Raw genomic sequence first — 15,618 nt, forward strand, 5'->3', positions numbered from 1 at the left:
AATACAGCACGATATCTTGGCAACAGCTTTATCTCCAAAATTTCAAAATGTCAGAGCTTTTGAAATTACCGTCAGAATAGCATATTTTTCAGTATAAAGCACAACCGTTAGCAAGCTTAGTGGATCTTTCTTTCTATGTTGTTTTGTCACTTTAAATTGAGATTCTCTACACCGAGCAAAACCGTAACTTAAACATCTGTGTAGAACTATGACCAGAAGATGGATCAGTGCAAAGTACCCAGCAGTGATGTTGCACTACAGGATATGAACAGTGATGAGGTTTGTGCATTTTCCAGATAAAAAAAACACACATACACACTTTTCTTATAGCCATAACTCATAAATACTGACATCCCTATGGAGTCATGCTAAGCTACTGGTTTCTAACGCGTGTTCAGCTGCCCCCACTGTTACAGGCCATTAAATTGGCTCTATTCCAATTCGTGAAGGGTAAATCGCACGATACACATCCAGCCATCGTGGATCCATGACATACCTCATGTCTGCCTTACTCTTCTAGTCTTTAGCTGTTTACTTGTCGCTCCATTTTTTTAAGCTGTAGCTACATGTTATTATTCAATACTGTAGGTGGCATGATGAAACGCTAAGATATGCACTTGAGTGTTGTTGGTTCACGCTCAAATCATCATTTTTGAATATTTTCTAAACTCAGCGCTAAAATTAGCACATATCACTTAACTTTTGCCAATAGTCACATACAGGGTAATACGCAGTACATCAGAAGCCAATATAGACAATAGTCAAAATATGAAACAATACATGAAAAGTTAATTTAGACTGCATTTTTGTAAATGATAACTACCAAAATATTTAAGTGTCAGGCTGAGACGAGACATGCAAATAAGAATTTCATTGTATTTTATTACATCCTGTACTTAATACATGTGACAGTAAAAGCCTTGAACTTTTAATCTTGAATCATGGTTATAGCAAAATCTAAGGTAACTAGCAAAATTTTACAAAGAGCTATTCTTAGTCAAAATACATAATAAATATACTAAAAAGTTATTCATTCTGTACTTATTTTCATTATTGACCAGCTGATCTATTGAACAGCTTTTTCCACATGAATTTAATAGAAATATATGCTTCAAATACAAAAATATTAAGAAGACCTAGCTGTAGCTACACAATAGCGAGCATAACCCTCCACTTCGCTTGATTTAAGCACTGGAATATTCTGCAGTTTTGCCATCGATCACTCATATTACTCGGATTTATAGAGTAACTGTTTCAGTTACTTCAAAATTAACCTTCAATGGAAATACCAGAAAGCAAGTTGTGCAGAAGTAAATGTCACGAACTTTAAAAGACTTGGAGTAACTTACAGTCTAAGCTTCATAAATAATGTGAAACGATACTTAATGTATATTATGTTTAGAAATTCAGTTAAATGTGTTAGTTCAGTTAGATATGTCCAACTGCATTTAATTCAATTGTTTGTTAAGTTATAATTGGATGTGATGATCTAATGCATTATTATTAAGTTTTACTATTTCTGCAACCAGTGACTCTGCTGTTACTGTTAACTTACAACGGTATTAACATTTACCTGCAGTATTTATTAATGGTTTCATTACAATATGCTATCAACATTCCTATAAAAAACAAACGTCTACAGAAAATACATTTTCATCAAACAACTATCCAGTTCTGATTATAATCAGATAGCTTCTCACACACATCTTTCCTCTAGCAGAGTCTGGCTAATAAGTGAAGTTTTGGCAGCAGAACAGTAAGCGAAATAAGTCAAAATACGTAAACTCGGGACAGAAATCAAGGTGTCATGCAAGAATATCCACTCGAAAAATGAATGTCTAGTTAGAGCTACTAATGAAAATTAGTGTGATATGGACATAGGGAGGCGGAGGCGGAACTCTGGCATGGTGTGATTTGGACATAAGGAGGCGGGTCTGAATTCTGGCAAGGTGTGATTTGGACATAAGGAGGCGGGGCTGCACTCTGGCAGGGTGTGATTTGGACATAAGGAGGCGGGGCTGAATTCTGGCAAGGTGTGATTTGGACATAAGGAGGCGGGGCTGAACTCTGGCAGGATGTGATTTGGACATAAGGAGGTGGAGCGGGGCTTTGCCAGCTTCCATCTTTATTTAAACCCTGGTTATGAAGAGACACTGTCTATTGTGTGGAAGAAAGGAATCCAAGGATATAGATACCTCCCCCTCAGACAGACATAGACACAGCTAAATACAGTATGAAGAACAGCTATTTCACACCATCTAAACAAAAAGGGAAAGCGTAGCATAAACATGTGGAGGACAGGCAAATGTACAGCTCTTTGTCACCTCTTTATCTGGAAGGTGCTTTATAAATAACATTTTCTTACTTACTTACTTAAATGTCACACACAAAAGTAGATTCATACCAGACCGTGTTGGCCAGTTAGTGCACTGTCATTTGCGGAATGTAGTTCTGGAAGGTGGAGTGAGTTATCTGGGCAGTGAAGTAAATCTGAAATAGAAAGCAATTCTGTGATGTGAAAATCCTTCCATATTTCAAGGTTTTGTATTTTGTCATTTCCTACAGTATATTGTCATATTCTTTTCGATGTATTTTTCATGTTTTTTACCAGATAGAATGCAACATTAATAATATAATCCAATTTATTTAAAAAGGCTAAATGAACCAACACATGTTTTTATTTCACCAGACATTGCCTGGTTTAAGAGTTTAAGGATAAAAAATAAAATTTGAATGAATGAATAAAATGTGAGGATATTCAAATACTGTTGCTAGTTAAATGAGACAGTCATCATCGTCATCATCATCACTGTTGCCAATATCATCATTGTCGTCATCACCATCATGCATCTCCTGCTGGTAGTAGCACATTGAATGGGTCTGAGCAGGCCTCTTTTTCCAAGTCCGCACAGTATTGCTTTTTCTGGGCGATCCCCAGATGTTCCAAAGCCATCTGGGAGATATAATGTTTCTGGCGTCTGCCTTGGGCTCTATTTTGAGGTCGCTCCTGATCTCCAGACTCCTGACCTTGTCATCGAGAGCGTGACACTGCAGAAAACATCATTCTGGCTGGTTATACCCAGGACCTTTCTTTGCTGCTCATTACCCACAGCTTGAGACCACAGGTGAGAACAGGAACACACCCTGAACAGTAGGGAGCCTCCTCTGACACCTTAACTCCTGCTTCACCGGCACAGACCGACTGCAGCCAGCATACCGATCCGGCTGTCAGCCTCCCTGTAAGACCTCTCCCTGCTTCACCGGCACAGACTGACTGCAGCCAGCATACCGATCCGGCTGTCAGCCTCCCTGCAAGACCTCTGCCTGCTTCACCGGCACAGACCGACTGCAGCCAGCATACCGATCCGGCTGTCAGCCTCCCAGTAAGACCTCTGCCTGCTTCACCGGCACAGACTGACTGCAGCCAGCATACCGATCCGGCTGTCAGCCTCCCTGCAAGACCTCTGCCTGCTTCACCGGCACAGACCGACTGCAGCCAGCATACCGAACTGGCTGTCAGCCTCCCTGTAAGACCTCTGCCTGCTTCACCTCCTTCGCCAAGAACAGAATCTAACTCCACCTGGAAGGAGAAAAAAACTTTTTTTATAGAGCATCATGGCACACATGAGACAGCCCCACATATTTTATGAATTCTAGTATAATTTATGCAGAAATTTAACTGACCTTTTGCACTTCTAGAAAATTAGATCTGTGTTTTAACAATAGTGATTTTTCACATTGGCTAAGTGCCTGATCGGTTGCAAAAAAAAATTTGGGTAAGGGGTTCACTATGTGGCTACGCACCTGCACGTCAAATGTGTCAGACGCATGATTTTTAAATCAGGAACAAGAGAACATTGTCAAGCCAGCCTTTGTATTAGAAACACAATGATAGAATGTTCATTTATGAATAAATTGGCATGTGTTAGAAGTACTGATTGTATACTGTGTCACACACCAAATAACTCTATGAATATCTGGCTGTATGACACTGTAAGAATGACAGGCATCCATGCTTTGAATTTTATCAGAACAGACACCCCGATATCTCAAATTCTTGCACACGCATGGACAAGTCCTATTGCGACGTTTTCATAGAAACAGCTGCAAATAAATGCACAATTTAAACAGAGGGTGACAGGGGGATTGCACATTGTTAGCTCAGTCCCTGGAGTTTCTTTCATGCTTGATCAATTCTTCTTGGCAGGTTCCTCGCCAAGCAAACTAATGACGGGTCCATCAGAAGCGCTGCGGAGAGAGCTGGGGTCTTTGCTCCTGCCAAGCTCTCTACGTGAATACAAGCAGCAACCAAACAAAAAGTAACTTTCATGTTTTATATATATATATATATATATATATATATATAGAGAGAGAGAGAGAGAGAGAGAGAGAGAGAGAGTAGATGGTATGAATATTTGCTGAACACATTTAAAATTAGAATATATGCAAGTTAATTAATTAATCGTAAGATATTATAAAACAATTCTAAACGTGATAATGATTTTCCATTTGTGTTACGCCTGCTCTTCCTGCTCAGGGTCACAGTGATGTAATAATATTGATTCATTAATTATAGATATGATTCAAACATTGTGCTTCAGGAAGAGACACATGGAGCTGTGGTTAAAATCTTTGCAAATCTTTTTGCAGACCATTGCTGCTACAGCCTTGTGGTGTCTTCATTTTTCTAATAAGAATGGAGGGACAGCAAATATTCTAGAAGATAATGAGGATGAAGCCAGACGCTAAAATGTTAATATTAATATTTTAGAAGAATATCTTTGACATGACTATCCTTAATGCATATATATTAATGAATATATGTATTCGGAAAAGTGAATACAATATATGACTGCAGTATATGAGTAACAAAAGTGCTTTGGATCCATATCTTAGTGCAAATTTTTAAATTGGCGTGCATTTGTCACCGAGGTTCCCCTGCATGACTGGCAAATTTTTCCCTCACTGATCTGAAACAAATTTTGGGGGAAGCAAAATTTCCTTTATAGTTCCCTATTTCCCTGCAAAATCACCACATTAAAAAGACATCTATACACAATTTTCCCATTTAGGAGCCATGTTTGTGCTCCTGAATGACATCACTTCCTTTAGCTTTTCCATGTACTGCACAAGTAATGATGCTCACTGCATTGGAGGCATTAGTCAAGAATTGACGTGGTGTCTCAGGACTTTATCCATGCAGTGCTGAAAGGGCCCGGGGCACTGTACAGTCTGAAGGGGAGAACTGTATACTGCCAGTGCCACTACTTCAAGGTCATATAATTACTATACAAAATAATCCACTTTTCCAGTTTCAAAACTCCCCTACAACAAGGAAGAATGGTACCTCCCAAACAACAACTGAACGTCATGTGTCAACCTCATTTTGCTGACTTGAACAATGATTTGGGCAAAAAGTGCATGGTTAACCTCTTCCTCAAGTCCTGTTTTTCAATTTGAGTATTAAATCAATGTGTGTATTCTATACGTATTGTATCATATCCAAATTTTAAAACAAAGAAACGTTCTTTACACTTGAGTGATAATTTGAATTTTAAACTTCGTTTTATATTTATAAAAACACAAATGTTTTAATACACAAAGATTATCATAATAAGGGTTAAACTTAATATACCCGGATCCTTGTCCAGAAATTGACAGCCTGATAATGCCATGGTAACGCCTGTAAACTTCGGAATGATCAATCAATCATCCTGTTACCTAACTGACCAGGTATAATACGTTATAAAACAAATACATGATCAAAATTCAGCCTACAGGGAGTCTTTCCAAATGAATCAAGACCTATGATTAAATGAATACCAGTCTTTTTTAAGGACCATGTTTGACGACTTGGAACCAGGTGGCAGATGGATGGATGGAGAATGGCTGCACATATCTGCACTTACATGAAGCAGAGGGACAGGGTGATATATGCCAGGTCTAAGAAATTAACTCTGAAGGGGTATCTGACAGCCTGAATAAAATGAAAACGAACTCAAGTCAAGATTTATAGAGCCAACAGTGATGATGATCCTCAATGCAGCTGACTCAGGATAATAACTATAAAATACCATTAAACCTGGGGTCTGATTTCATGTAAAGTGTTGCTAAGGGAATTCAAGCCAGTGTTCTATAGCTTAGCCCCTGAAAAACTCATGTAACAGCTTGGTTTATGTACTTAGCCAATATTATTTGATGGCATTATAAACACAGTGACCAGCCTCAGAAGTAAGACAAATATGAGTGACATAACAAAGTCAAGTCTGTGACTGTGTTTATAGGATGTCCTTTTAATAATAATTATAAATAATTAAGAGAAAATAAAGTAAATGGTAAAATGGAAGAATGGAAACATGTTGGATCAAAATACTTGTACTTAAGACGCCACACTGAATATCTTTCTTTAATTCTAGCTGCATTAAGTGAAAGACAAACATATAAAAGCCCTGGAGAGCAAAATATTGTAACACATTAAGGCAACAGTAAAACATTAAGACAAAAAACATTAAGGAAATGCAAAATAAAATAAAACAAGCCAAAATCACCAAATAACCACAAAAAAAGTAACAAAAGTTAAAACAGGAAAAAATGAGAAATGAGGGGAAAAAAAGAATATTGAGAAAACTTTTAAAATGTTTTCTCGATATTTAGTTTTTTCAGGTGTTAATTCTTTTTTTGTTTAATGTGTTGTTTTGAACTTAAGCACCACTACGCGCGCATTTTTCCAATATAAAAACAAACTTACAACTGAAAACTGCGAGGCACATTGCCTTCTTTAACTGCTGAGAACAGTTCAATAAGATGTTAGAACACAGTTCTGATTCCAAAACTTATATTCCCAGACTGCCCAGACAAAGGTGTGAATTGCTTTTGAAGGTCACTGTATGTACGCATTGTTTTTAATATGCAACACTGAGCCTTCCATCACAGGAGGAGCTGGGGATATGAGGCCGTGCTACTTGAAAAGCGGGTGCCCCTGGATTCCTTGAAAGCGGGTGCCCCTGGATTCCTTGACAGCGGGTGCCGCTTGACTCCTTGGAAGCGGGTGCCCCTGGATTCCTTGAAAGCGGGTGCCCCTGGATTCCTTGACAGCGGGTGCCCCTGGATTCCTTGACAGCGGGTGCCGCTTGACTCCTTGGAAGCGGGTGCCCCTGGACTCCTTGAAAGCGGGTGCCCCTGGACTCCTTGAATGCAAGTGCTCCTGGACTCCTTGAAAGTGGGTGCCCCTAGACTCCTTGGAAGCGGGTGCCCCTGGATTCCTTGAAAGCGGGTGCCCCTGGATTCCTTGAAAGTGGGTGTCGCTGGACTCCTTGAATGCAGGTGCTCCTGGACTCCTTGAAAGTGGGTGCCCCTGGACTCCTTGAAAGCGGGTGCCCCTGGACTCCTTGAAAGCGGGTGCTGCTGGACTCCTTGTCTGGATGCATGATAGTGGTCCAAAAAGGGGGGAATAAGACCCTGGGAGGTAGCAGCCCCCACAGAAAAACCAGTCCTTTTGAACCAAATAGCTAAAAGATCATACATCACTGGCCATGAGAGACACTGCTCCTTCGGTGACCAGCACACACGCCCCTTACCGTCGCTGTGTGTTCCCATTGACTCTCACTGCAGTACAATGTACAAGGCATGATCCACCAAGCGGTAGATGGTGAGGCACATATCTTGTTTTTCTCAGATTTATTGGCGTTGCCAGTACAAAATAAAATAAAATAACACCACTTATCTCTGGCTTACCTTGAATTCGGAGCAGATGCAGAGATGTACAGAATAATATAGCATTTCATCAAGTTTATTGTTTCATTTTGAGCATATACAAAATGTTAATAAATCACAGAGGAACTTATGTTTCCAACATAGACTTTATACAAAAATTATACCCATAAACAATAAATTCATTCTCCAGAAGCTTTATGGCAGCAGCCTACTTTTGTTTGTTCATTTGTGTGTGTAAGAGCTGTGACACTCATAGCTGTGACACTCATAGCTGTGACACTCAGAGCTGTGACACTCATAGCTGTGACAATTCATAGCTGTGACAATTCATAGCTGGAGGATAACTGACCTCATTGATGGGTGCCATGTTGTTCCAGCACAGAATTACTTGTAATTTCCAGAAATTGTTTTTTTTACCACCTAGGGGACCTTAATCGACAAAACACAATGAGATGGTACTGCAAATGGAGAACACATTACACCTGATAAGTACAGTGTACCAACCAAAGATACAGAATGAGGCTTATATCAATGAAGCAATATATCGCTACCATTTTAAGAAACATTCAGAGCTGTGTTTTACAAACAGGATTTTCCTAGACACATACGATGCATTCTTTCTTCAGCTGTACACAATGCAAGTCACAATCTAGGCATCGGTAAACATTTTCAGAAAATCCATCAAAATCTTTTAGAATAAAATGCGCCAAAGGTATCTCAATTAACAAAAGGCTGGCATTTTAGTTTTAAAGATCACAAGATTACGGCTTTGAATTAGGTGGTATTCTGTGGATACAGTACAACAATAATTCAAGATGGCAGTATGTTTGTAATGAATTATTAATGCGTTTATGGCTGTGCATCAATTGTTATCCATTAAACAATGAATATTCATTTCCAAGCTAAATCCTGTGTACTTCTTTTAAAGCTAATTTTGGTATCATAGTAAAATCCCTTTTGGAGAAAAGCATTATTCTAGGCACTTGGTTGATTTCTATTATGATGTAGCTCTCATTATTTCATGACTAAGAAGACATGAATACTGAAAAGGTTTCACTTATTTGTATGACACTACAACCTTCCGCTAATTTGCTTCTGAACACTACTCTCTCTCTCTGTTTGCGTGCTGAAAATCATCACAATTAACTGCACAAAGAAAAGATTTTTCTTTCAGTTTGAAATAACCAGCGACTGAAGAAAAGAAACGTTGCATTTTGCTAGTTGTTCGCCTTGTTGAAATTAGTTTGAATTCAAAGCGATATCTTGCTAAAATTGCTGGGATCAAGGTTTTCTCTTCTGTAGCTGTAACACTTTACTGCTGCCAAACTGACATGTGCAGCCTTTCTTCAATGAACTATTTTCACTTTACAGTACAACAGAGTTGCTATTTAAAGCTGTACTGTCTGTTGGCTTAGGTTTGCATACTTCCTACCTTGGGATGACATCGAAACAATTTACTGCCATTTATTAACCCATTTATACAAATTCTCTGCACTTGTCTTACCTTTGTCCATCTTGTTATCTACTATTTTAGTAGATCTTTTTGAGAAGTCTTTTACAAAACTAGACCCAGCTGTCCACAGTCTATAATTAGGTTTGTCAAAAAAGTCAAGGAAAGGACAAAGTAACCAGATGACAATAAGCGTGCAAATTTCTTTGGGAGTAATACTCAATCATAATGAAACGTCAAACTTATTATTAATGAAAAGTTAGAGCTGTATTTTTGTATGAAAAGGTGCAACTTGTTTTTGCTAAGAAAAAGACATTCTTTGTGGTCAAACTGGCTGTTCAGTAGCTAACAGGAACCCAGGAACACGTTCTGAAGTCCTCGGAAGGTGAGCTCGGTTACACTGATCTAAGCAGAACTTTCCTATTAACTAGACGCTCTGTGGATTTGTGGGTTACAAACGGTCACAAAGACAAATAGGAGCATCGGCGGCCTCTAGAGGTTTGGAAGATGAAGGAGCCTGACAGAGATTTCAAAGACAAAGCAGCATGTCAGAACTCAAGGGCCCCATCTGACACCATTAAAAGTCTACTGGTATATCAGAAATGTGCATAGTGGCAGCACTGGCAAAACTGCAGAAATATAGGGAAGGAAACAAGAACTAATGCTGGATAAATGTGCGTTACTGCCCTCGTCTGTTAAGCATCTAGAAATACAAACTTCCATATTTTATGCATATTTAATATTTTATTCTGTATTATGGTTCTTTGGATCTTGTTTATTTCCAAAGCTGGATCCTGCTTGCAACAATGTCTTTAAAGATGACACCAAAGAAAATGTGTAGTATGTATCCTCACAGCACAACACTGCGATTGTTTTCACGCAGTTTTCTCGCTGACGGACCACCACTCTGGATAGACACCATGTAATTTAAATTCAGTCCAGCCGTGATCGCCCATCTTCACAGAGAAATGGATAAAACGCTTCAATGCATATAAACTATTCCTGCTGTATTCCCTCACTGCTGTTTCACTTTAAATGTTTTCTGAAAAGTCTCATTGGCCGTTTCAGTTGACTCAAGACTTGCTGACAGTGACACGCATGAAACAAAAGCCTGATCCCAAAGGAAATGGCTCTCTGAATGTCGTCTGAGTGCCCTAGGAGCTGCACCGTCTGCAATCGTAATTCACCAGTATGTAGGAAAGCTACATCCCACTCTTGTGGAGACAAACGGTGGTCTGCAATGAACAGGTACAGCCTCTGTTATTAAAAACATCATGCTATACATTTCCCTTGAACACATTTCGTAGAAAAAAATGGGATTTTGCAATTGGCTGACTTCGCAAATCAGATCATGTGAAATATGTGACCCGTGCTGGCAAAATGAGTCGGAATGCGCACAGGCTAATTATGAGCTAGAGTCAAAAATGTCAAAGACAGTTAATTTTCGTCGAAATCGAGATTTTCCCAAAAATTTCCCAAAAATGATGATTAAATCATCATCCGTCGATCCCAATAATCAAAATAGCAAATAAATACCTTGAACCATCATCATTTGAATGTTTTGTATGGGCTTTGTCTTCAGAAATTAGTCCTTTATCTTAAATTTTCATAGAAAGTCCGTGATTTACTCCACTCACTCGCGGCATGACTGGGAATCCCCCCCACTGATTGTTTGGTATCATCGTGAAGCTGAACCAATAGCTCTTTTTTCCATTTGTCAAGGGTTGTAAAAAAAAAACAGAATGCTTGAAAATATTTAGTTTATTTTGGAAATTAAACAACTGCTTTCTCACCCCCCACCCCCAAACCCACAGCATTCTGCAGCCTGATGGTTGAAAGCCCAGGTCTAAATTACAGGCTTTAGAAGCCTTGTGTGGGAATGTGGGAATTTATTATGACGTAGAAAAAAATAAATAAAATGCAGTGCTATTTCATGTAGAATATCTAGAAAACTTAGCAAACGTAATTCACAGATGAAGCAGGGAACTTTGTATCATTATTGAGGATAACTGAGGGAAAAGTATGGAATTAAAAGCAAAGACCTTTTCAATTACAAACCCAATTCTGCTGTTGCAGGGATGGAAAGGGAAGAGAAACAGCCACCCTGCGAGGATGCTGTACAGGAGCATCCAGTACAAAGTGACCGTGCTGGACAAATGCCAGGAGAGAAGCAACTTAGTCTGAAATGCCGAGACACCAGGAATGAAAAACATGGATCAATGGCAAGAAGAAAGACCATCTCCCAGCGCCAAGCCCTTTCTCACTTTTTCTTTAAATGTCAGTTTAATTTGAATGAGTAGTTTATCATGAAAATAATATGAATTTTATCAGTTTATTGATCCTTCGCTTTGTTTTTTCTGGTAACCAGTGAAAAAAATCATGATACTCACCCAAAATAACGCCTACTACCAGTTACACAAAGACTGGAGTCAGATATGAACTGTGAACATTTTAATGCTTATTGATTTATTTCGATTCTTGCACGCACAAAACGTTTATAATCCATTTACCTTTAAATGTAATTTTACCCTGGAAATCCATATTCACTTTAACTTATTCATGAATTTCTTTATACTATATATTAATCACAGAAATAGTGCATTTTCAGTAGAGGTTTGGACTGTTGCTATCAGATTATATTGTTTGAAAAATCTGCCTGAATTTCATATATAATATGTATTTGTCCAGTGACCCTGATCAGGATAAGCAGTTGGAAGACAGATGGCGAGGATGGATGGATGGATGGATGGATGGATGGATGGATGGATGGATGGATGGATGGATGGATGGATGGAAATGTATATAAGGAAGACGCTGATAAATTGTGATTTATAAGTCATGAAGGCAATTTTTGTAAGAAAACAAACAGTTCACAAAAGTAAGGGGCGAACTGCAAGTACGATTTATGATGTGAGTGATTCCGTGATTTATGCTATAAAGATTGCTTTAAAAAGTTTGGACCTTATTAAAATGTCTGCAAGCATTTCCCCCACAGCACGGAGACAGCTGATTTCGATGGACTGATCTTTCGAAATGATCATAGAATGCGAGAAGGTGCCGTGTGATGGATCAGCTACCCATGTGCGAGGGCTCCTGTTTCGTACCCTGCGCATTCTGCTCACTGCAGGCTCACTGCAGTAGTGTAATAGATAATACTTTATGGAAAATAAATTTATGTTAAGGCTATCTGCATCCTCAACTCTGGACAGCATAGAAACCAAAGTTGCCACAAATAGACTGACAGTTTATCAATACATCTATACCTTCATCTATATACAGCGTGATGAGCATGAGACATTTAAAGGTTAGTTTGCAGTACAGTCCTACCCTGCAGGAACACCTGCAGCAATATTAGGTGAAAAAGAGCCCCCTCCATGTGTCACAGAAAGCAAAACAAATGTCTCAGTACTATTTCAATACTGATTGCCGCAAAAAAAATTCTGGAATCTTGCTGGAGACATTGACGTAAAACCTGATTCCTGTTAATGATTAATTGCCACAATCTTATGATTATTCCACAAACTTTTGACTGTGGCCGTATCGGACCAATCTGGTATTCTCATATTAATATCATACACTTGATATTCTCCTCACAGAGCGGTTTGGCGGGTTCTGCGAAAGCAATCATCACAGACCTTGAAATTGCATTGCTCTCTCTTTTGTTTACAACATTGCCTCAGTCATACAGTGTACAGTGCCATACCCTCTTCTGGCCTTATTGTTAGTCATACTCCTTTTGCAAATCACAGCACACATATCATGCAGGACATCGATGCACAGAGACCATTAAAATGAACAGCGCTTTGTTTTTCATGTGCATATTTGTTAAATACCAGCTTTATATCCATCTCTCCACAGCAGGAGAGAGGCGAGCCATAGACCTGAAATAACTGGTGCATTCACACTATTTAAAATATTGCTGTAGTCCCCCCCCCCCTCACCTTTTCACTGCCCCCTTTGAATGGCAAGTGGCTGTGGGGCACTCGCTCATTCTGCTCATGTTTTCCCGCTGACACTTGGGTTCCAGCCCCCACACCGAGCATCACTGACAGTGACTGTCAGCACTTGAGAAAAAGGCATTGGGGCTCGCTTTGCATAGTCTGGATGGAGGCTTAACGAGCTGAAGATACCTGCAGGGCTGAACAACCCAAGGGGTCAGTGGCGGGATCGAATTCTGTCACACCTCAGCCAGTGTCAGCCTGTCTCCTTTCACTATACTGATATTAACTGGTAATATAGTCACAGTTGCTGCCATGCAATTTTAATATGATGTCATGTTCAAGTTTAACAGTGAAGCATAATTGCTGTGAATTTTTATAGAATCCAGGCGGGGAGCATTCACTGAAGTTATACATTATGCTATACTGATACAGCACGGGACGGTTTAAGCCATGTCGCGTGTAGCACGATTCCCAGATAATACAGAGGAATAGATTCAATACTGTGAGGATGTATGTGATTGTAATTTTGACGTTTTTCTGTTTTATAGATTTTAGCATTTTGTTGTTGACTACATTCCTTTGGTACTGTTTTATGTTCATTGAAATACTGTGTGATCATTCCCTGAACCACAGTAATTTACAGTATCTATGCATTAGCTTGTGCTTTGAAAATATAAAGGTCCGTATCCTCACCCATCCATCCATCCCTCCATCCACTGTCCACCACTTATCCAGGTCTAGATCAGACAGGCAGGAGTCTGCAGATCTCCCTCTCTCCAGCCACCTCCTTCAGCCTCTCCAGGGGGATACCCGGATCTCCCTCTCTCCAGCCTCTCCAGGGGGATACCCAGATCTCCCTCTCTCCAGCCACCTCCTCCAGCCTCTCCAGGGGGATACCCAGATCTCCCAGGAGGCATCCAAAATGCCTGAACCACCTCAGCTGGCTCCTTTCGAGGCGGAGGAGCAGTGGATCTACTTTGAGCCTCTCCCAAATGTCCAAGTTCCTCATCCTATCTCTAAGGCTGCATCCGGCCACCCTGCACCAAAGCTCATTTCTGCTGCCTGTATATCAGAGCTTGTGACCTTAGGTGAGGGTCATAACCTAGATCGGCTGATAAATCAATAACTTCACCTTTCGACTCGGCTCTCTGTACACCACAACAGACCAATACAGTGTCTGTTTAATTGCTGATGCTGCACCAATCTGCCCTTTCAATCTCCTGTTCCATTCTTCTTCATTCTCACTTGTGAACAAAACCCAGAGTTACTTGAACTTCTTCACTTGAGGCAGTAACCCATCCCCAACCTGGAGCTTGGAGGTGCTGATTATCATCTTGGCCATGAGTACACCCACACCTGCCCGGTGCCTCTCATCCAGGGCAACTCCAGAGTGGAACAGAGCCTGAGTCATGTGTGGAGGCCAGCCCGACTATATCTATTCGGTATCTCTCTACTTCCTGCACCAGCTTGGGCTCCTTTTCCACCAGAGAGGTTACATTCCACGTCCCTAAAGCCAGTTTTGGAAACGGACCCTTGGATGAATATTATTCTGCAAACTTAAAAGACAGGTCAGATATTTGGGACTGGTGTTTTTAAACTCCCAGTGGACTTATCATGATACTTTAATGCATGCACACTACAGGAAACCTACTCAGTTAGTGAAGCATTATTTCTGGTCATACAGCTGTTTTTCAGTAGAAGTCATCAGGCCACAAAACTGAACAAATTCTGAGCAAGGCAACAGTCCTTGTAGAGATTTTACATCTCACACATCCAGGGGCACTGTGCAAGTTCAATTTATGGTAGGCACCAAATAATTTTTTCTGCAGATGTATACAGCATATACAGACCACTGCACATTTTTTTTGTTTCACTCATTTCTCAATTCATGGTTGTGCAAACTCCAGCCTGGCTTTTCCCTGCTTCTCATTAATGAAGGGCTTCTTCCTTGCTTTATGGAACTTCAGTCCTGCTGATACAAGGACTGAGCCTGATACAAACTGTCCTAGCAGTGCACTTCACACCTGCACTTAATGGCTCTATTTTGACTATCTAAAACTGCATAAACTGCAAAGTGGAACTAACAGTTATAGGCATGTCCAAACCCATTTAGCTATTTTGACAGCATGTGGGCAAAATGTAGAGTGTAAGATACCGCATCTGGCAGTTTGGTATTAGGCATAATAGTATGTGCAATGTAACCCCTAATACTGACAATAAAAGTAGTACGTGCAATGTAACCCCTAATACTGACAATAAAAGTAGTACGTGCAATGCAACCCCTAATACTGACAATAAAAGTAGTATGTGCAATGTAACCCCTAATACTGACAATAAAAGTAGTACGTGCAATGCAACCCTTAATACTGACAATAAAAGTAGTACGTGCAATGTAACCCCTAATACTGACAATGAAAGTAGTATGTGCAATGTAAGCCTTAATACTGACAATGAAAGTAGTACGTGCAATGCAACCCTTAATACTGACAATAAAAGTAGTACGTGCAATGCAAC

General features: G+C 39.9%; 1 long non-coding RNA gene across 1 annotated transcript; it reads left to right on the plus strand.

Moving 5' to 3' along the window:
• Positions 1-3,405: 3,405 nt before the first annotated feature.
• Positions 3,406-8,572, plus strand: LOC125718509 (uncharacterized). Its single transcript, XR_007384832.1, has 3 exons — positions 3,406-3,527; positions 4,208-4,319; positions 6,934-8,572. It is a non-coding gene; the product is annotated as an uncharacterized LOC125718509 (long non-coding RNA).
• The last annotated feature ends 7,046 nt before the right edge of the window (positions 8,573-15,618 follow it).

The sequence above is a fragment of the Brienomyrus brachyistius genome, chromosome 22 (genome assembly GCF_023856365.1).
Source record: "Brienomyrus brachyistius isolate T26 chromosome 22, BBRACH_0.4, whole genome shotgun sequence".
In the NCBI taxonomy this organism is placed as follows: Eukaryota; Metazoa; Chordata; class Actinopteri; order Osteoglossiformes; family Mormyridae; genus Brienomyrus; species Brienomyrus brachyistius.